The following is a 23,500-nucleotide window of genomic DNA, read 5'->3' as shown; positions in this document are numbered from 1 at the left end:
GTAATCAGTTATAGTGTAACCTTATAGGTGGCATCACTAACTTGTGTGTTGTGGTACAGGCCTAAAAAGCCTCAGGAATTGGAGACCGTGCTGAACAACCCAGTAATATCGTATTGCAAAATTAAAACTATATAAAGGAAACACCTAGGAATTGGTAGAGCTATACACCCTATGAATATTATCCTAGGTTCAATGCCCTATACCAGAAAACCTAAATGCAATAATTGTATACTGCCAAGGGATTGCTCTTCATTGCATGTTTTATTCATACTCAACTTTAGAAATGTGTCAAATTGACTCCAATGTCATATATGATTTTTAACACAAGAGCTTCCCTTTGTTTTATTGCCTAGAACAGAAGATAGCAACTTAGAAGTAATGTATATACATGTCCATATTACAGTTATATAACATATATACATGTATACACATATATACATGTGTGTATATATGCATACATATATATTACATATATATTTACATGCATTTACTACTCCTGGGCATATATCCCAGGATTCTTCAGCATGCAATAAGAACACATGCTCCACTATGTTCATAGCAGCACTATTTGTAGTAGCCAGAAGCTGGAAAGAACCTAGGTGTCCTTCAACGGAGGAATGGATACAAAAAATGTGGTATATTTACACAATGGAGTACTATTCAGCCATTAGAAACAAGGAATTCATGACATTCTTAGACAAATGGATGGAGCTGGAGAACATCATACTAAGTGCGGTAACCCAGTCTCAAAAGATCAGTCATGGTATACACTCACTGATAAGTGGATATTAGCCTAGAAACTTTGAATACCCAGGACATAATCCACAAATCAAATTTTGTCCAAAAAGAATGGAGGAGTGGCCCCTGATTCTGGAAAGACTCAGTGCAAGTGTATAGGGGAATTCCAGAACAGGGAAATGGGAAGGGGTGGATGGAAGAACAGGGGGACAGAAGAGGACTTATGGGACTTGCAGGGAGTGGGGACCCAGAAAAAGGGAAATCATTTGAAATGTAAATAAAAATATATCAATAAAAAAGGTAATGTATATACATGTCCATATTACAGTTATATAACATATATACATGTACACACATATACATGTATACATATGTGTATATATGCACACATATAGATTTACATGCATCTGTATATGATATAATAGGTAAATTGTATATAATATATGCAATATAAAAAATACACATATATGCATATATTACAATATATAATATATATGCATACACACACATATATATATATATACATATATATAGATATATATAAAATGAAACATGGGTGTTTTTTTTTAGCTTTTCAATAATGGACCAATTTCCACATTAGAGCTACATCAATACAACCTGTCATGCTATCTTTAACTACTCATTAGCTGAGATAGGTAGGTACATTTTTTCATGTTTCTCTGCCTTTCTTTTTTTTAAAAAAAGGGCTATTTTGTGACTCTAAAACAAGACAAATTATATAAAATACACAGATGTAAATTCACACATACATGCACATTTAAGTACACGTTACATCCTGGAATGTAGGTTTTTATATCATACGTAATTCTTTCTTTACAATTAATCGCTTAACATTGTAGCATAAACCAATAATCAAGTGGATCCTTAACAATTGGTCTCAACAAAAAGTGATAACTATATTATTTAGGGTAAAATAACTCCCAATGTAAACAACTGTCAAGTTAACTTCAATCAATAATGATGCTGCAATCCTAGGGAAAATGGTTTGGATGCTGTTTGCTATCAAGTTTCACTCAATAAAATTTTATTATAGAAAATTGCTATAATACAAAAATTTAAATCAACATTACAGCAGATTACTTCATTGCATTTATTTTAGTTCTAAAATGTCCAATAGGATTATGACATAAAATTTTCTACAGGTAAATCTCAACGCTATCCATCACAGCTTCCCCCTCCCCTCTTCCAGTCTCTTGCATTATTTGCCACAGTTCCAGTGTTGGTTGCACAATAGTACAGCCATATTCTTCATACCAAGAAATCAGGTCATCTAAGAGTAACATAAATTTGGCAATGATAACAATGGAGTGAACTTACCTCCTTAGAAGAAGAATGGACAGTTATTCCTCAGGGAAACACCTTAACTGATCCCAGTTCCATCTATCTTGGTTCTTTCTAGCCTTTACTTAGAATGTTAGATATTATACTTCTGACTGTGACCTTGTCATTTCAGATGTTTGAAAAGTTATAAGACTTTGAATGTATGTTGCAGCTTGGATGAGGACATGTTCTGAGTATGATGGGGTTGGAGAAACAGCAAAAGGGGGAGCTGAGGACTTTCATTTATGAGAGACTTTAGATCTACCAGGATCTTTGCCTACCTAACATTGACATAAGCTTTGACAACTCACATCTTTAGTGCATTTCTACTCATAAGCTCAGTGTAGGGCATGGACTCTGCTTTGAGTGACATATCGTATACTATGTCTTTGAAAAGCATCAGTACGATGTTCTCAGGCTCAGAGACAGGATTGGATGGTATATGTATCTCATGAGGAATAGACTCTTTATGTTGGTTTTTATCCACTTCTATACATATATTCAGAATTGATTTTTTTGTTTAATTGAGCATTCATGCTAAACTGAATCATGAAATGGACAAACAAAATTAATGAGCCACATGAGAACTAAGATGTTACTACAAAAATGTGCAATTTATCTGGATACATAAATGTGACTCAGAGTATTTGGAGATGACAAAATGAAAGAATGACTATCCTCAGAGAGTTTGTGAAAAATCAGGACCATCAACACTTCTGAAGAACAGTGATTAAGATACGCTTACATAGATCTAGTGAAATAAGAGAGCACTTTTGTGCCACTGACAATCTGTAAATATGGTGTTTCTCTGTCTGCATCCTACAGTGGCGGTATAGCTTAAGCAAACTTTTCCACCTTGGTAAGACAAGCCTTTATCCTCCAATATTCCTACCTTTGACAGATTTTCCCATAGCACAGCTTCTAACATCATAAAATATCATTCTTTGAGAAGATCTTGTAGTATTAAATACATAGATTAGACAGATGGAAGGAGAGAAGAGTGAGGAAGGCAGGAAAGAAGAGGAGGGAGGGAGAGAGAGAGGGAAGGAAAGAAGAGAGGGGGGCAGAGAGGGAGGGCTAAGAGCTCAGAGGTCTCTGAACATCTGTTGGCTAGTCTCAATTTCACAATGACTCTGAAAATTTTTGCCCTAATGACCTTCCTTCCTTACCCTGTCCCAGTAGAATGAACATATACCTGGATATAGCTGGAATATGCTGGATAGAGGTTTAGGAAAGATGCTCATGCTGGGAAGATAGCAGACGCTTGGGAGCAGAGTGTTGTGAAGTGTCTAGTTGTAGGAGTGTGAACTGTGTTTGAACTCACCGCAGAACAACTTCAGAGAGCACCATTTCTGGGCCTTTAGGGACTAGGAAAGACTGTGCTCAATCTACAATCCGACATTTATAGGAGCCTCCACCATTGCGCTCTATGACCCCATTGGCAGAAACAAACACCAGAAGAAGATAGTATATTTTCTCTCTGGGAATATGCTATGTTGGGAGATCTGCAGGCAAAGGGCATAAAAAACTTAACAGTGAATTTGAGAAATATAAAGCCTGACATAAAAGCAGTAGGTGACAGAACTAGATCAAGAGACATAAATAAGATATTAAGTATATTGAGAACCACAATTTATTTCTCTGATGTTGAACAATATCATGAACCATCTAAAACCATGTACCAAAACAAACAAATACAGTAAAACAAACTGGAAAGAGCTCAATATCACATATAAGAAGTAGAAAAAGGAGGAAAAGTATGTACGTTTCTTTTATAAAATTTACTTTTATTTATGTGGGGGCAGGGTCTATGTGTTCCTGTGCACAGTTGCTCAAAGGTGACCAAAGTCAATGCATGTCCTAGAGCTGGAGTAACAGGAAGTTGTGTGCTGCCAAATATGATACAGGGACTGGAACTCTGGTCCTATAAAGGAGCAGGAATTTTCTTAAATATTGAGCCATCTCTCCTACCCTGAAGTCTTTTTCTATAAGAAACAGTAGCACATGAAAAAATATATACACTGTATAGAATAGTAGTTATACTTGGGAATATGATGTGTCAAAAAGAAGTAAAATGGAAGCTCTTGAACACTAGTACCACTCTATTTCTTGATCTGGATCTTAAATAAATATAATTATGTATGTGATAGTTAATTGACAAACCTAAGATATATCCACATATGTGACTTCATAGTATATTATTCATAAGCAAGATCATTTTATAATCTTAAATATATGAGAATTTAATCTTATAGACAGAGAAGGAATGAGAAAAGTATTAGTCTCACAAAGGGAGGGTAAGAACCTGTGCATGGCTGGTGTGTGTGTTGGGGGGGAGATTCAAGGAAATCTTCATGTGGGTTTTCTCCCGCAAATCAAGCCTTATAGCCCAGTTGCTATTTCTGTTTAGAAGTGAAACAGCTCAATTATTTTGTACTCTGTCATTGGTCTAGGTAGTATAATTTCACCTATTTGTTTCCATTAGTTTGAATCATTTAGTATCTTTCTTGGTAACACAACCCTAATCTTTTAACATTTTACATGCAAAATCCATTTCCATGCTTAATATTAAACAGGATTCAGGGCAGTTTCCTTTATCAATAGACTTAGACATGCAGCAACACTTGTAGACATAGTTCAAAAAGAGATACTATAACATGATTTCCATTCAGTAACAAATAATAAAGTATTGGCAGTTAATGTTGGATATATATTCTGCCATATACTAGGCATTTGCCACAAAAGTATATCTAGATTGGTGGTCATAAAATGAATAGATTTGTCTTTCCTTTTCTGTCCTCTTGTTGTCTTGACTATTTGTAAAATATTTAAATATGGGATTCTTTTCATTTTAAAGGCATTTCTGCTCCTCCAGAACCCCCGTTCTCATCATTAAGAATAATAACTGAAAAGAATTTTCAGCCATTAAGAGCACTTAGTGCTCATGCAAAAGTGGGGTTTGATTCCTAGCACTCATATGGTGCCTCACAAACATCTGCAACCCCAGTTTAAGGGGGTAACTGACACTGTCTTCTGACCTCCGGGGTCAACGGACACATTCACAAAGGCAAGCAAAATAGCCATACCCATAGGGCTATATATTAATAGAAAACTAGCATTATACACATCCTTTAAAAAAATGCTCAGGTATCCTAGATCATCTGCCATTACCCAGATTGGCTTGCACACTGATCTGAGCACAAGGACTTTCTTGCAACTATAAGCTCCAGCTTCATTTGTTCCCTTCTTTTCCCCAAGAGTTTCCAGATATTGTAAGCAGTGTTTACCTCTATGTATATCAGTCACATTTTATGATATATTGTTCTATTGCACGCCGTTAGAAATTCGTCCTTCATGCTGTGGGCTCTAGGTGTAGTGCTCTGTAGCTATTCTTGTATCTCCACGAGATTCCTTAATTGTGAGTGACGGGACAATGTGTAGAAGGAACACACGAGTGACTAGGGACCAGCTCAGTGGAACACACGGATGACTTAATCTGAGATCTACAACTTAGAATATAATAAAGACAAGTACCGTATTATTTTCTGAGGTAACCAGATATAAGATATGTAACATCTACATCTTTATTTAGCACCATTAGCGAGTCAAATTTGGTTTTGTCACTCTTTGTCTTTTCTGTTATTGTTTTGTTTTATTTTCAGTGTCTTGTGATTTTAGAAAACAAAAGGAAGTAATCCAGAAGGAAAAAAAATAATGAGAATTTGAAAATTAGTCAAATGAAGTTGGCTTCTTGTGACTGAACTTTCCTACAGCTTGTGAAGATAAAAGGCATAAAGACACTTCTTGAATTTCCTATTCATGTAACTAAATTTAAACAAAACATTATCCTCAGATTGAAAATTTCAAGACAGCCAAAATGCAAAAGTAAAATTCAAAAGAATGTGTCTTATAATCAACTTATATTGCTTACTGGCCTTATTACTCTTATGCTTGCTATGTAATACTACCAAGGTTGAATTCAAATATTGTATTTAAATTTTAGATTTTATGGAATAAAAACCTATTACATATTATTTATAACAGCATATTTGGCCAGCCAACATAAGTGCTTATTTACCATTTTATTACACTATTCTACATATTCCATTATACAGTTTTTTCACTTAAGTATTTCATTTATTTATTTTAGGTTATGAGTACTACAAACTAATATCCTCTACTTCACTAGAATTGAATGTATCTTGGGGATTGCAGACATAAGCACATTTGTACCAGATTGTCAGCAAGTCTGATAAATGGACCTGTGTGATTTGGGGTTTTATTTTGTTTTATTCTTTTCTTCTCTCTTTTTTCCTTTTCCTTTTTCTTTTCTTTTTTTTTTTTCCAAATCAACTGGGACAAGCCAGGTGACAAATGATTTCCATTAGCTTCACTAGAATGGAAACAAAACAGATCAATACGAATGATTTGCAGCAACTTAAGATCATAAATTTCCATCCACCTTCATACATCATTTTAATATAGAAGCATTTTCTTTTCATAGCAAAGGGAAAAAAGTCACTAGGGAATTGCAAATTCTGGTTACAGAACACTGTCCCTGATTTAAGGTGAGATCATTTTAATGCACTATTAATTTTATTCCAATGGTACACAACAATATTATTTTAAAATATGGCAAACACTAAAAATGTTAATGAGCCATGTTCTAGAAAATTAATTTAACCTCCAAATAAGTTGTGTAAAAAATGCCATAAACTGCCTAAGTCTACAATGTGAGGTTTTTGTTGCTATTTTAGTTTAAGACTGTCATTGTTTGTGGGAAATTGTTTCTGTGATTATTTTTCTTCTTAAGTACTTTTATGATAATTTTTTTATCTGAGAAAAGTACTTTCCCTACTTTGTTCCAATAAATGTGATTTGCATCATGTGTCATGTTTCTGTAGTAGAAAATTATAGAAGCCAAGAAACAGATGGAAGAGAGACATGGAGGATAAAACAAATCAAACAACAGAAAAGTCAATCAAGATTATTCTACAAATGGTTTCTGATGTGGTTGTGAGGGAAACTGCAGAAACTCACAGAACACCTAATGATCCTCAAGAGAGCTTTGGCAGCTAATAGAATTATATATCTATAAGATCTCTAGACCCATAAATATCTGAACATAAAACTATCAGTCATGGCTCATATACCGAGAACACTGTAGACAAGGCTTGGTTGTACCCATAAAAAATGATAGAGCCTCATTGCGCACTCACAGAACCTCCCCAGCTGCTTTTAAACAAAGATACTTTTAAGGCAGTTCACACCCAACACCATTACCTGAGAGGCCACTAGAGAAAAGCAGATGGGGTCTGATCAGATGAATAATATTGCTCTAATGAACAAAGAGGTTGACTCCAGCTTCTTCTGCAAAGCACGAATATACCACCTAATCCTAGAACCTAGATCCATTTGAGAGAAACCTCAAGTGCATAATTTTTTTTTGGTCAGACTTACCTGTGAGCAGGCTGGTGGAGGATTTTCTGGATTGCTAGTTAATGAAGGGGGCCCTAGTTCTATTCTAAATGGTACCGTCCCTATATAGGGGGTTCAGAGCTATGCAAGAAAGCAAAATAAGCATGAGCCTGTGAGATAGCCAGAGACAGATCCAACAAATAGTATTCCTCCATGGATCTACTTTGATTTTTTTCCCTGGCTTCCCTGATGGGGGGCAATTGCCTTGAAATACAGGCCAAATACACTCTTACCTCTTCTTAATTGTTTCTGATCAGTGTTCGATCATAGCAACAGTCAAGAAACAGAGAGCTACAGCTGGTCAAAATGCTGAGAGCAACTGACCATGGAATGTCCAGCTCGAACTGATACATCTACTACACAGTCACTGTGTCTAAGGCTCAGAAAACATCCCAGAATGGGAATCAGAAAGACTCCAAGACTCATAATAGGACCAGAACACGTGCTATAATGTCATGTCTTCTGTATATGAAAAGGAAGGTACACCTGTGAAATCTCAATTTGATTGTCAAAACAAGAGCTGCAAAACAACAACAATTGACATGCAAGAACGAATGGGAGGACAGGCAGAGCTCAGAAGTACTGACTCCTAGTTGAAGAGCTATGGGTACTCAATGGATTCTGTTAGTCTTTTCTTAAAATAAGCTTCCTGATTGTTTAAAAAAAAAAAGATAACAGTTTAAGTCCTTGTCACATCTACTTAACTTTTCAAGAAAATTACAGATTCAGAATGAGTCAATATTTCTTTTAAAAATACAGTGTAGCTAGACTTAGCACATGCCTCAAGGTGACATTATCTTTCTAGTATGAATTGGTGATATTGAAGGGCAGGTTAGCTGCTGGAATTGAACTCGTATTCTTATGGGGATATATTATTTAAAGCAATGGACATGCCGTAGAGAAATAAAAGTGATAATATACTATTTTTAAGACATAGGAATCTAGGGTATCTATAACTTAGTTTTGAAAGACTGGGAACAATAGTGATGGACAGATGGTTAAACAATTAAGAGTACTGTGTGAGCTTCCAAAGGATCGAGTTCAGCACTCACATGATTGTTCACAACCAAACCACTGTGGGCACCAAGCACACATGTGATAAACGGATATATGTGATAAGTATGTGTGTGTGTGTCTGTATGTATGTGTATGTAAACACACATATATGCATGAATTTAGAATAAAATAAAAAAAGAAAGTCTGAATGATCCAAATATTAACTTATAATTTAAGATGCAAATATGCTGCTTTTATTATGAATTTTCTTGATTCCTGAGACTTTCATACACAAACACAATGAACTGTTTTATCAGTTCACATTTCTTTTGTTCATTTCTCATGTACAGTGTGTTCCTTCTTAACTTCATGTCTTCTTCTTCCTCTTCCTCTTTTCTTCTTCTTCCTCCTCCTTCTCCTCCTCTTCCACGTCCATTACCCTTTCCTTCTTTGGGATAATGCATTAAGTCTAAATAGAAGATGTGTATAATGATCCATATAATCCACGGCAGCAAGAGGAACTCAATGGTGGGAAGATCCTAAAAAAGAGTGGTCCTCTCTCATTCCCTGTCTCAGTAACTAGCACTGGTGTTAGCTACTTGGTAAGGAGTGAGGCCTGAAGCGCACCCCATCTTATCTACGCTGGAATTGTGGCTGCATTGATCTTGAGAAGCCAGGTGTGGGAGCCACAGCTGCTATGAGAAGAGAAAACTCACTCATGAGAAAATATACACTTAGAATTTGCTCATCAAAGACATTTTAATAAGTTAAATATTAGAAATAGTATTTTAATGTCTAACAAATATAAAACACATAGCCAGAAAATAATTTTTTAATTTTGTTCTATTTTCCTTTTCTGGGAAATAGACTTTATTGCAATGTTTTGAATATCTTTACTCTCTTTTAATTGCTCCCAGATTTCTTCACTCCTTCTCCCATCAAAAACCATACAATGTATTTATCTCTTTAGCAAATAGTTATGTAAACAATGACAGTAAAATAAAACAGAATTAAACAAAAGCAAGCTAAAATAGGACAAAACCAACAGAAGAAAAAGAGCCAAAGAAAAAGTACAAGCAACACACATGAATACAAAGATGCACACACATTTACATATTAAGAAATCTCCTAAAAACACAAAATCTTGAACTATACTGTGTAAATGTAACTTTGATTCCCCTGATGTAATTGTCATCTTGGAGGCTTACTGCTGAATAACCTCATCCTTTCTACTTCTTTCTGAACTCTGCCTGGCTGGTTCAGTTCAGCTCTTCTGGCCTGAACTTCTCTCCAAGCTAACGGATTCAATCTGGCTTCTCTCAGCTTCTCACTGAACTGCTCTGCTTGGCCTTACTCTGACAATCTGCTCTAGTCTTATGGGTCCTTCTCATTTTCTGGCTCATTCTGTCTTCATTAGTACCGTGACTGTTCTCTCTGCGTGGAACTTTGCTCCACATCACAGCTTCTTAACTCCCTGTCTCAAAGGAACTGACTGAATAGAACTCAGAGATCTACATGCTTCTGTCCTGAGTGCTGGGAATAAAGGTATGTAACACCATGCCTGGACCTAAGTTCTTCTTTACTTGAAATTTGTTCTGTACCAGGCTGGCCTTGAACTCAGAGATATGCCTGCCTCTGTCTCCTGGAATTAAAGGTGATTTTTTATCCTAGCCTGATCATATAGATCTAGAAGGTAAAGATACTATTATTTGCAAGAGCAGCTATGTTTCTGGGTTAAAATTCTTCTACAATAAAATATATGTAAAAGATCTGTAAGGTGAAAAAAATGAAACAAAAAAAATTCAACTACCCTGACAAAGCATTATAAGAAACTCTAAAATGTTCACTGAAATTTTGATGTGTTGGCCAGCTACTGTTGAGTATGTGACCTGCCCTAAAATGTGGTTTATATAATCAATTGGAGACAGATTTTAGGTTGGAGATGGGGGCTTGTGTCCACTTCTTCTCTCAGAGTTGGGACTCCATCTGACTCAGACCAAAGCAGGTTCTGTGCATGCTTCCACAGTATCTGTGAGCTCACACATTTTACTTCCAACCTATTACGTCTAGAAGACTTTATTTCCCTGGTGTTCTTGATCCTCTCTGGACATTATCATCTTTCTGTCTCCAACTCTACAGGATTTCTTGAGTCCCAAGAAGAGAGAATTGATGGAGCTATACCATTTATAGTTGAATGTTCGAGGGTATCTCACTCTCTACATTGCATGGTGGTGGGTCTCTTTATTTGTTCCCATGTACTTAATGAGAAAGCTTTTCTGATAATGGCTTAAAAATACTGACCTATGAAATTTTTAGCAAAAATTTTAGCAAAATTTTGTTTGAAATTCATTTGTCGCTAAATTCCTTGAGCAGAACAGTAGTAGTACATGGTTTCCCCTTAAGTCCCTGGCCTATCTAGTTTCAGGTTCTTGGCCACTGAGCAGTGCTGCAAATGACTTCCAAAATATTGATTATGTCTTCAACTCAAAAGATACTGGTTGGTTACTCCCACAAGTTTTGTGCCACTATTGCACTAGCTCATCTTGCAAGTAGGTCACTACTGTAGACTGAAGAGGATGTAGCTGGATTTGTGGTTAGCTTTCTCCTTTGGGAGCATGAAGAGTACCTTCCAGTACCATGAATATTGTAGGGGATGAAAGTAGGTAGATACCAGCTCTACTTCTCCCTGTTCAATGAGCTATATAGGTGTTATCTTCATTAATAGTGAAGAGCAACCAATACCCATGTTGTTTGGTGGTTCTAAGAGCATCCCTTTGGCTATTTCATTATATGTAACTCATTCCTGGAACAAGAAGCTTCACTTGGTGACAAGAAACATCTGGTTGGGGGCCCTATTTCCCTGTTATTTGATGATTCCATTTACATATCCTTCATACATGTATATATTTTAGGAATATTCTACTGTATTAGGTTTTCATATGACACCTGTATGACCTTATGCATAACCTCTGTGGTTATACAGATTGTCGCCTGCTTCCTATGCACTCAACGGCTAACATCCATGTAAAAGTGAATATATATCATATTTTGGGGGCAGAATTATGTTACTCAGGATGATTTTTTTTAGCTTCATTCATTTACCTGTGCATTTCAGGATTTTCTTTCTAAGTAGCTCATATTCCATTGTGTAAATATACAGCCTTTTCTCTACCCATTATCCACTGACAGATATCTAGCCTAATACCTGTTCCTGGCTAGTTATTAGATATCTAGTCTATTTCCAATTCCTAGCTGGCTATTTTGACTCTAGGACCAATGAACAGAGTTGAACAAGTGTCTCTGGGGTCCTTTGGTACATGCCTGAGAGTGGCAGAGTTGGATCTTGAAGGAGATCTATTCCCAGATTCCCAAGGAACTGCCATACTGAGGTCAACAGTAACTATAAGAGTTTGCACTCCCACCAGCAATGGATGACACGTTCTCCCACATCCTCATCAGAAGGAACCACCATTTATTTTATTTATTTTGGCTGTTCTGAGTAGTACCAGATGTAATCCCAAAGTAGTTTTGATTTATCTTTCATGATAACTAAAAATGTTGACCATGACTTTGGGCATGGCTCAGCTATTTGTGCTTCCTCTTTTCAGAACTCTGTTTAGATCTGTATTCCATTTTTTAAATTTTTTTCCCTGCCGTCTAGTTTGTTTGTTTGATTGATTTCTTATATATATTTTGGACATCAGCCTTATATCAGATTTGTGGTTGTTAGGCATCTTTCCCATTATGTAGCCAACCATTTTCTCTAAATGATTGTGACATTGGCATACCAAAGTATTTTAGTTTCATGAGATCACAATTACCAATTATTGTTCTTAGCACTTGTTATATTTTTGTTCTGGTTAAAAAGTCCTTTTCGGTGCTAATAAGTACAGGACTATTCCCAACTATCTCTTCTAGCAGATTTAGTGTATCTGAACTTACTTTGGGGTTGGGGACTTTGTTCCATTTGTTGTTGTTTTTTTTTTTTTTAATGCAGAGTGGTAAGTGTGGATATACTGGCATTCTTCTACATGTAATCATGCAATTTGATCAGCACCATTTTAAAGATGCTGTTCTTTTTCCAGTATGAATTTCTGACTTCTTTGCCAAAATAAAAACAGGTATCAACAGGTAAAATCAGGACTGTAGTGATTTGAATATGTTTGGCACAAGGAGAGGTACTATTTGGAGGTGTGGCCTTGGAGTGGGTGTGTCACTGTAGGCGTGGACTTTAAGATCCTCTTTCTAGCTGCCTAGCAGCTTGTCTTTTCCTGTTTCTCTTTGGATAAAGATGTAAATCTTTCAGCTCCTACTGCATCATGCCTACCTGGATGTTGCCATGATAATAATGGACTGAACTTCTTAACATGTAAGCCAGCCCCAATTAAATGTCATTCTTATAAGAGTTGTTTTAGTCATTGTGTCTGTTCGCAACAGTAAAACCCTAAGACATGGACTTATGTTTGAGTTTTAGTCTTGTTCCCATTGATCACAGTTTCTGCTCAAATGCTAATACCATGCTATTTTTATTACTATAGCAGTAGAACAATTTGAGATATGGGATGATAATACAACTCAGCAGTTCTTTTATTTTTCAGGGTCTACTTTAAAACTCCTACATATTTTGCTTCCAGACAAATCTGAAACTTGTTCTTTCAACTTCTGTAAATAATTGTGTTGGAACTTTGACAGTATTTGCTCTTAAGGGACATTTTTTTAAAAACCAAATGATTAGAAATCATATATCAATATCATAAAACTATAAAACATATAAAAATCTTTCTTTAAAAATTAATATAAAATGTAACCATACAAATAGGTTTAAAAATTAATACAGTAAAATTTAAACGTGTGACCAAATATTCAAAAGTCAAGTTTATTAGTCATTAGGGAAAGGTAGAAAAATATTCTTTAATTTTCTTTCTTTCTTTCCTTCTTTCTTTCTTTCTTTCTTTCTTTCCTTTCCTTTTCTTTTCTTTTTCTTTTTTCTTTTTTTTTTTTTGAAACAGGGTTTCTATGTATAGTCCTGGCTATTCTGGAACTCACTCTGTAGACCAGGCTGGCCTCAAACTCAGAAATCCGCCTGCCTCTGCCTCCCAGAGTGCTGGGATTACAGGTCTGCACCACCACCACCTGGCTGAAAAAAATTCTTTTAAAGTTTTTTTAATTGAATAAAATGTAAAAATTAGTTTGTGAGAGTGGGGAAGAGCTCACACTGCTGCTTTGGAAAATGTAAATCTAGGCAGTCCTTTTGAGAGATGTTTGGTATTTAGTAATTGGAAGGTTTGAAAACCCCAATATTTCTCTTAGGTATATAAACAACAGGGATACATTTACATGCAGATTAGAAACACAGAGATGTGTGTTCATAGCTTTACTAAAAAGTTTTTAAACCAGAAACTATTTAAATAGTCATTAAAATAAAAATTGATAGATAAATTGTAACATATTTCTATGATGAAATATTACAGAGTAATCAAGAGAAAATGAGTGAAGTTACATTTGATAATTTAGATATTATCAGAAATTTAATAATGAATATTGTTTTCCTAATCTAGATTCCAACTAGCGTGTATTCTGATGTTCCACTGACATAATTTTGAAACACAAAGCAGTTATTATATGTACTTAGGTATATCTTCTGAGTTAGTTACTCTACACTGTGAGGGAAGTGGTTCCCATCAAATTGAGGGTAGTAGATGCCTTAGAAGAAAAAGGCAGTTTATGATCAGGGACTACAGGTTGGTTATAAGATTCTGCACTTGACCTTTAAAGTGGTTATGTGGAGATTCACACATAATACATTTGTAGATGTGCATTCTGATTCTATGAAGATTCCCCTGTGTTATACTTCAATAGAAGAATGGATTACAATTATGTCAGTTTCTTAATTCTTCCATATTTATTACTTCAACGTCTGCCATAGTTTTTTGCTTATACCCCATGGTGGCTATGTTTAAGATGTTGAAGTGATATTGTGAAAACGCCTCAGGGGAAGAGAAATTTCATGACTAGCACTCACTGTTGGATCAATAAAGGGAAGGCCATGCTTAAGTAGGCTGATGGAATAATTTGAAAACATTGCTTCTGTAACAGATGATAACTTGATGATGTAATAACCTTATATTTTCTGCATGCAAATAGCCATGTTACGTGTGAGAGATGGATGACTCAGGAAATGAGATATTGGATATTTGATCAGAGGTTGGGCTCCATAGGAAACTGCTAAGAGCATCAGTCCTTTCCCACCCCACACTAAAGCCACATATATAACTCTTCCTTGGGGTTCTTTTCTAGAACATTCATACTGTAAAAAGTTAGTCACCCCATTCTAACTGAAGATTTTAACATTGCAGAAGTCATGGAAACCAAGAATGATTTAAATCTCTACTCGGGGCCCCACACCTATAACTTCTGTGAGTATTTACTTTCCTCCCCTGCTTCCCATTTTCCTCTTCTTTCTTCATTTCTTTCTCTTTGCAATCCACACATCTTTTCCTTCCCTTTTGGGGGCAGGAAAGGATGGTTCATCTAGTCAGAGGGAAGTATTACCTGTTAGGCACATAGAGCCAGAAAATACTGCGGCAGCTTTGAAAGGAAAAATACTAGTTTTGGACTTCACTCTGAAGTACAATCTGGCAAGTCCCAAAAGTAACTGTAGAAAAGTTCACTTATCAGGCACTATAGAGTCTTGTTTATCAGCATGCTTCAGATTTGTGATCTGCATACTCAGTCACTAAAACTATATCCTTGCCACATCCTTATTTTATCTATTGATTTCTGAAGTCTATGTGTTGTAACTTACACATATAATACATATACAAACATATATACATTAACTACACAATATCCACACTATGCTCCTCCTACACATATACAGACACATATACACACAGAGACAGAGAGACAGAGAGGAGATAGAGAGACAGACAGACAGGCAGGCACACAGAGAAATAAAGAACTATCATGGAGATTTCCATGTAAATATCACAGATATTGTCTGCGATGGCTATTTTTGGTTGTCAACTTGATTCCATCTGGAATTAACTGAAAATTCAAACGTGAAGGGAAAACTTATTTTTGTGTGATTTGAAGGCAGAAGATCTAATTCTAATCAGAATATTTGAGGTAGGAAGACACAACTTTAATCCAGAACTTTTGAGCTGGAAAAAACTTACTTCTAACTGGGCCATGCCTTCTCTTGGGAGCCTAGGTAAGCACAGGGAAAAAGGAAGGTTTTGCTTTTTGTCTGCCTGGTCTCACCTCACTAGCAAGTCAATTTCTTCACTGGCATTAGAGCCTACTCCTTCGGGATTCCAGCATCTATTGGAGAACAGCTGAAATCATTCTTCATGGAATGAACAATTATTGGGTTCTTGCACTTTCCATTTATATATAGCCATTGTTGGATTAGCTGGATTGTAGCCTGTAAGACATTCAAAGAAATACCACTTCTATATATGGAGATATTAATTCTCTATGTTCTGTTACTGAGGAGAACTCTGATATCTTTTCATAATCGGTTCCCTAATATTTAAACAGTTGTGGGATACAAATTATACCTTATGGGAGCTGATTTTGCTATGTATTTTGCATAAAACCATTTTAAAATCTAGATTCTGTTGACACAAGGCTTTATTTCTTCTAGTGTCTAAAAGTTTCACTTGCCAAAGCTAATTTTCTTAGCAAATTAATTGGCTTTGTGAGTATAGATTATCATATTAACTTTTATCAAGAGACTTTTATGCACATTAACATGATGCATTAATCCCACAAATCAACCAGTTTTCTGAATAAATATACAGTGAAGGCAGAAGGGTGGCATGTATAGGAACGGATCACAATCCAGAAGGATGGGTTAGTGGTATCTCCTTTGCACCTTATCTGACACTGTGACTAATGTGTCCTTTACATCTATTTTCCCTCCAGACTATCACTCTCTAACATTCTGTGATGGTGGAACTGAATTCTTGCTTGCTTTGCCCAGTAAGTTTTCTATTAGACACATAGATGAGGCCGTGAGGTATTGAGAGGTAGCTCAGCCTTGAGGATACACTGCATTCATATCTTAAGAACTTAGAACAATAACAAGATGCCCAAAATACCATTTGCATACTATTGATATTGATGGACTGCTGAAATGATCGCTTTCTGAAACAACTGACTTCATTATTTGGATTGTTAAAATCATTCTTATTTCTTTTATTCATATTTTTGGTCATAGTGGCTACTAGGAAACTAAACTCTACACATGTGCCTAGAATCGTAGTTTACTGCATTCCTAACACATTTTTAAAAAGGTATATGTTCCCTTAAATATTGATGCACATATTAATAGAATATCAAAGTTTATTTAGAACACTTTCTTCTGCCTTAGTACATTTTAACATTGGTTATAAGTTTATAATGATACAAATGATGCCATAGAAGCTTTGCCACAATGAAACACAGTGCAGATCAACTGCTCACCAGGCCTTTAGAAATCTCTCCCAGTAACTTGATGCAAAGTAGCATCATGTGAAAAACTGCTCGAGGACAAGTGTACTTGCCAAAGGGTAATTATTCAGAAGAGAGTATTAAGTGAGTACTTACATAAAATACTACTCTCTAGAGGAAGAATTGAAGTGGCTCATCACTTCATCCCTTGGAATATTATTGCAGCCACTTTGTATAAGTCTGTGATATTTTCTGAGCATAAGAGAGACAATCAATGATGCAGGAAGGTTTGTTGATAATATTTCCAACTGACAATAATAAATTGATTTTATTTTGTATGTTTATGTTAGTGGGGAAACGTTGTTTTCTGTTTTAATTGGACTTATTTAAACTTGATGTGTAAAACACAACCATTGTAGTTGTTTATAAATTGAACATATTTTAATGCAATTAAATTGTCCAATGTTTAAAATAAGTGAAAACATTAACCTTTTTTTTAAATGATAAAATCTTAAAATGCCCTTCCTTGTATTTTCTTGAAACACAAAGGGAAACAACACCTACAGACACCTCATTGTCCAACAGCACACCAAATCCTTTGCCTTTTCCTACCCATGTCATAGTTCACTTTGTTAGCCTTCAGCATCCCTGACTCTCCACACCGCCCATCACTGCCCCCAGCCCTCACATGCTCACTGCCGTGGAGCCTAACAAGAACCTTCATGTTCATCTTCTCCTCATTTTGCTTGGTTTCATTTGTTCAGGTTCTATCCTTCCTCTCACCAGTTTCCTTTGGTTTTGAGAGTTTCCTGAGATATAGCAAATGTTATTCTCTTGTACCTTTTCTGGCGGTTGGTAGTGATCACTGTAAATTCCATCGTATTTCTGATTTTGCTTTATGCCTCAGTTCTGCTATGTTGTGTCCCCCATTTCAAGTTGGTTCGAGAAATTTAATTTTTTAAAGCTTAGGGAATTTTGAGGGAAAAGGAAAGAAGGAAAATACAATTGTGTAAACACATTTCAATGCCAACATTTTGTTTTTGTTTATTTAAAATAAGAACTGGAGTTCTGTATGGGGGCACACATGTGTAATCTAAGAATTTGAGAGGCTGAGGCAAGATAATAAAAAGATTGATGACAGCCCAGGTTTCAGAACAAGAATAATTAAATAATATGTGAAACAGTATAAAAGATTGCAGATAATGTCTGTGCAAATATAATAACCATACACACAATAATCAGACCACTCAAGGAAAGGAGCTCTCCAATTATCTGTCACGTCAATATTTCTCCACAGTAATCAATATCATATAACTCCATATTATATTAATATGATGTGTTTTTAAATTTATCACTTACAACAATCATATATTTACTCCTGACAATGAAAGGCTGAAAAAAAAACCCAATCATATTTGGCATCTATTTTCCCTGATACCTTATCAAAGTCAGTAATTACATAATATTATTTTTTGCAGATGTTTCTTCAGAAAAATATATAGGATATGTTTTGTAAAATATAAACATTATACATGTAATATATACATAATAAACACAACACACACATATATATAAATTTGAAATTTATACATTAATACATTTTATTAATTATCCCATTCAACTAATTCAGTGTCTTTAGTAGACAATACCTTCTCATTTCAGCATTTAAAATATGCACAATGAAAACTACTGGTTTTTGAAAGATTAATTTTTCTAACATTGAATCCCCATGGCAACACTGACTTTTCCAAAACTATGTAAATATAACATTCAGGCAAACTCACATGTGAGACTACACCTGTTTACTCTTTCAATTCAATGCAATTTTCTTTCTTTTTTTTCTTCTGAGACAGGGTTTCTCTGTGTAGCCCTAGCTGTCCTAGAACTCATTCTGTAGACCAGTCTGGCCTTGAACCCAGAAATCTGCCTGTCTCTGCCTCCCAAGTGCTGGGATTAATATATAGTATCCAGTACTATATATTTCTATATAGTATTATATAGTATAGTACTATAATATATTAGTATACTATATACTAGTGTATAGTGTATAGCATAGTATTATATAGTATTACTATAGTATATTAATATAGTATATTATAGTACTATATACTATATTAATATATAGTTTATAGTACTTTTTCCAAGGAATGTATGTGAAGAGCAAAATGCAATTGATGAGGGTTGAAAAATCCAACTTATTGATATGCAGTGAAGATAGTTTTAAAAGCATCTCACTGGGTAAATTAGTAATAGTAGTGAGTTGCTGATAGATGCTAAACAATTAATTGTTAAATAAATGCAAAAAGGTACTTTGAAAGTATATTCATTCAAATATTTGGTTAAATGAACAAGTTAATTCTAAGAGTGATGTTTTATTAGTGAATGTATCAAGTAAGAATAAGTTATTTAAACAATTGCTAATATACTTTTGATATAAAGAGAAAAAGAAAAAAGCTAACTAGATCTTAAAGGTCAATGCTTTAATTGCATTGTTCAATCCAATTAGAAATGTACATTTGGCAATTATGAGAATGGTTGACCACAAGTTTAATCACACAATATTCTGTAATTAAAATTAATTAAATACAATATCTAGTCATTAAAATCACATAAAAGTTAAACCTTAATTTAAGAGAACATTGTGGTTCTTTGAAGTACTGTATGTTATTAATTTTTTCAGAGGAAAATATGTCCTTGATCTTCAAGTAAATCTGAGAAGAGTCTGTGTAGCATCTTTGAAGGATGTTGAAGGATGTTCTATATCATTGCTTCCCTCTTCTCTTTCTTCAGTTACATATTTCAAATCTTGGAGGTTTTGAACAGCTAGTAAAATATCTAATAAATACAATTATTCACCAAATGACAATAGCTATTTAAAAAGGAACCTTCAAAGTAAAAAGTTCATCTTTCATCTCCACACAACCAAAGTCTGAATTGCTTACAGAATGAACTCTCTTTTTAAGGCTAATCCTTGAAAATACCTGCTGACTGGAATTGAAATAAGACATCGGACTCCTAGTAATAGGGAACATGATTCCTGAATCAGTCATCTTCTGTAACCAGGCAAAGCTTCGAGTGGAGGGATCTGAACACCAACCCAGCCATAAAACCTTTGACCTATAGTTTGTCCTTCTTCAGTGTGTTCTAGAACCATAGACCAGCAGAATCATTATCAAAAAGACCAAAGAGAATTCATCAAGTAACTGATGGGAGCAAATGCAAAGTCCCACAGCCAAAAATTAGGTGGAACTCAGGAAGTCCTGTGGCAGAGGGGGAAGAAGGATCAGAAGAACCAGAGGGGATATGGAAACAAGAAAACATGGCCCTCGGAATCAACTGACCTGAATTCATTGGGGCTCACAGATATAAGGAAACCTGTAGGGACCTGACCTAGGCCCTCTCAATGTACATTATGGCTAAATAGTTTAGTGTTCATGTAGGAATCTTAAGAATGAGAACAGGTACCATTCCTGATTCTTTTGCCGACTTATAAAACATTTTTTCTATTAGGTTGCTTTGTGTGGCCTTGATGCAATGGGTTGTTCTTGGTCTTATTGTAGCCTTTTATGCTATGGTTGGTCAATGCCACTGGGAGGCCTACTATTTTCTTAAGGGAGGCAGGCCAGTGTGGATCTGGGAAAGAGAGGACATGGAAAAGAAAGACTGGAGGATAAAGCGGAAGATGAAACATCAGTTAAGATGTAATACACAAGAGAAATATTTTTTGAAAGGAAAGAATTTAGGTATCTTATGCCAGTAATTTTCATCCTGAGGGTCATGACATCTTTGGGTGTTGACAGACTCATTCACAGGGGCTGTAATTAGATACCCTACATGTCAGATATTTACATTATGGTTCATAACAGTATCAACATTATAGTTACAATGTAGCAAGAAAAATAATTTTATGGTTGGTGGTCACCACAACATGAGGAACTGTATTAAAGGGTCACAGCATTAAGAAGATTGAATAGCACTGTTATAGATAAAGAAGTAAAAATAACAATTTTAAAAATAATAAAGAAGCCATAAATTTGAGAAATAGCAAAGAGCGGCAAAGGTTGGAGGGAAGAACAGGAAATGGAAGAAACAATGTAATTATATTTTAAGAAAATTAAACAAGTAAATTTCTCAGGATTGAAAAAAGTAATAGAAGAGTGGACATCCATATGGTATTCTATCAATACTTATCATTTCACATCCATAGCAAGCACTGAATAATTTCAATCAACCTTGAGCCCCAATCAACTTTCATCTTTGAAAGTCTCACCTATCTTAAACCAATATTAATTGTGTTTGACAGATCGCTAAAATAAATTTCAAACAGTAAATGGCATAGGTGGAAACCAGATTCAAAAGAAAGTCTGGGTGGTTCAAGATGGAGCTTACATGGAAGAAAGTGAGAAGCCACAGGAGAAGCTGACGTACTGAGCAGGAAGTGCAAGCTGCATGCTTCTCCTTTCGGCTGGGTGAGGAACCTACTTTTCTTCATCAGCAGCCCATGTACAGAGCTATTTGAGAGGGTGCAAAAGATAAAGGCTGCTAATCATCTAGAAAAAAAATCTGCAAAAGTTGGAATCTGCTCGGCACATTCATTGCTGAATTTGTTGTTCTACCACATTCCCATTAAAATGTAATCATGTTCAACTACTTTTAAAAGAATTATACTTGCAATACTTACCTAAGGAAGTATTTTTTCATAAGAGGGATTTTTAATTTGGCATTTTTATTTTGTTAGACTTACACACCATCACATTCTGCAAATGCCTATATCTTTGTGGTTGTGAATGCCAAAGGGACTGTGGTGGTTTGAATATGCTTGACAGAGGGAGAAGCACTATTTGGAGGTATGGTCTTGTTGGAGGAAATGTGTCACTGTGGGCTGAGGCTGTAAGACCCTCATCCTAGCTACCTGGAAGCCAGTCTTCTCTAGCTGCTTTCAGAACAAGAGGTTGAACTCAGCTCCTCCAGCCCCAAGTTTACTTGGTTGCTGCCATGCTCCTGCCTTGATGATAATGGACTGAACCTCCGGACCCATAAGCTAGCCCTGATTAAATGTTCTTAGAAGAGTTGCCTTGGTCATGGTATCTGTTCATGGCAATAAAACCCAAACTAAGACAGAGACTCTTCCACAAATCACAATACTATAATTACAAAAATAGTTTCAAATTCATCTATTTGTATATTCATCTAGATGTAGATCTAGATCAACAATGAGTATGTAACTATATCAATATCTATATTTCTACCTACCTATCAATCATCTATCATCTATCTTTGTCATCATCTATGAACTCACCATGCATCCTAGACAATCTTTGAACTCTTACTTTAACCAAGATTAGTGCAGTGATTACAGACATGTGTAGCTAAAATTGCTTTGAAGATCCTGACAAATCTAAATAAAGTAAAATGATAAGAACAAAAGAAAAAAACTTTGATATACATTAGATTAATTCTTTGTTCATTGTTGTGATATATGGAAAATGGTTGTGAAATAGCAAATGGGAGTTTTTGATACATCAACACTGCTTTACTCATTTATTGAATGCAAGTGACATCTCTAGATAACATCTTCTTCACATTCTCCTAATATACAGAGTATCACTTATTTTAACATGGTTTTACTCCTTTGTGTTAGTGAAGGATTAGTTTACTAAAACAATACAAAATGCCGTAATGACTAGATATTTCATACAACAGTGTATCCTTCTGACATTGGTTTTACTTATATCTGGAAAAAAATAAAAATTTCCCTAAAAGCATTTTGTCCTTTGTAAACATCATAAAGATACTGAAGTCTGGTTTTGAAATCCATTCATGAATAAGTATTTAACATAAATTGGCAATTCTAACACTATAACAACACTATATTCTTGGGTAACTAATTTATCGATAGATATCATTGCTTATCTTTTCTGTGCAAGAAAACAACCAAAGTCTCAAGGACAAAAAAAAAAAGAGAGAGTCATTTAATGGCTCAAGATTCTGTGGATTTCCAGTGTGTGTTTGAACTGGTTTGGGTGACTCTTGTGCTAGCAGTGGTCAGCTTCAGTAAACTATAGAATAATTTGTCTCTAAGTTAACACCCATACAGGACTGGAAGTTCTTTTGCATAATCATTCGTGGTTTGGACAGTGGGTACCTCTGTACTTACTCAACTGGTGTTCATGGTTTCCTTAGGGACAGCAAGGCAAGGCTAGAGTCCATCTTGTAAGTTCCAGGAATCTCTACCTCTGTGATATGCATTATTAATGCCTCACCCAAAGCAAGTTACATGGTCAAGCCAAATGTAAAGAGTTGTTGGGCTTTCAGAGAGAATTGAGAGAGAGAACTGTGACTAATTTGGGGGAATTTATTCTAATTCACACTTTTGAGTGACTTCCTAATGAAATACGAAAAAAATTGACTAAGCCACAATAATGAATACATTCATCTTTATAAAATTATTATTGAGTTTATGTAGCTATTAATTCAATGCATGCTGAAAGATAGAATCAAAATACTTTAA

At 35.3% G+C, this 23,500-nt stretch overlaps 1 pseudogene; it reads right to left on the bottom strand.

Annotated features, from left to right (window-relative positions):
* LOC127670139 (transmembrane emp24 domain-containing protein 10-like) overlaps positions 1–17,713 on the bottom strand; it is a 124,271-nt pseudogene extending 106,558 nt beyond the window's left edge.
* Positions 17,714–23,500: the final 5,787 nt, after the last annotated feature.

The sequence above is a fragment of the Apodemus sylvaticus genome, chromosome 19, assembly GCF_947179515.1.
Source record: "Apodemus sylvaticus chromosome 19, mApoSyl1.1, whole genome shotgun sequence".
Taxonomy (NCBI): Eukaryota; Metazoa; Chordata; class Mammalia; order Rodentia; family Muridae; genus Apodemus; species Apodemus sylvaticus.
This window is presented reverse-complemented; position numbering and strand designations above follow the sequence as displayed.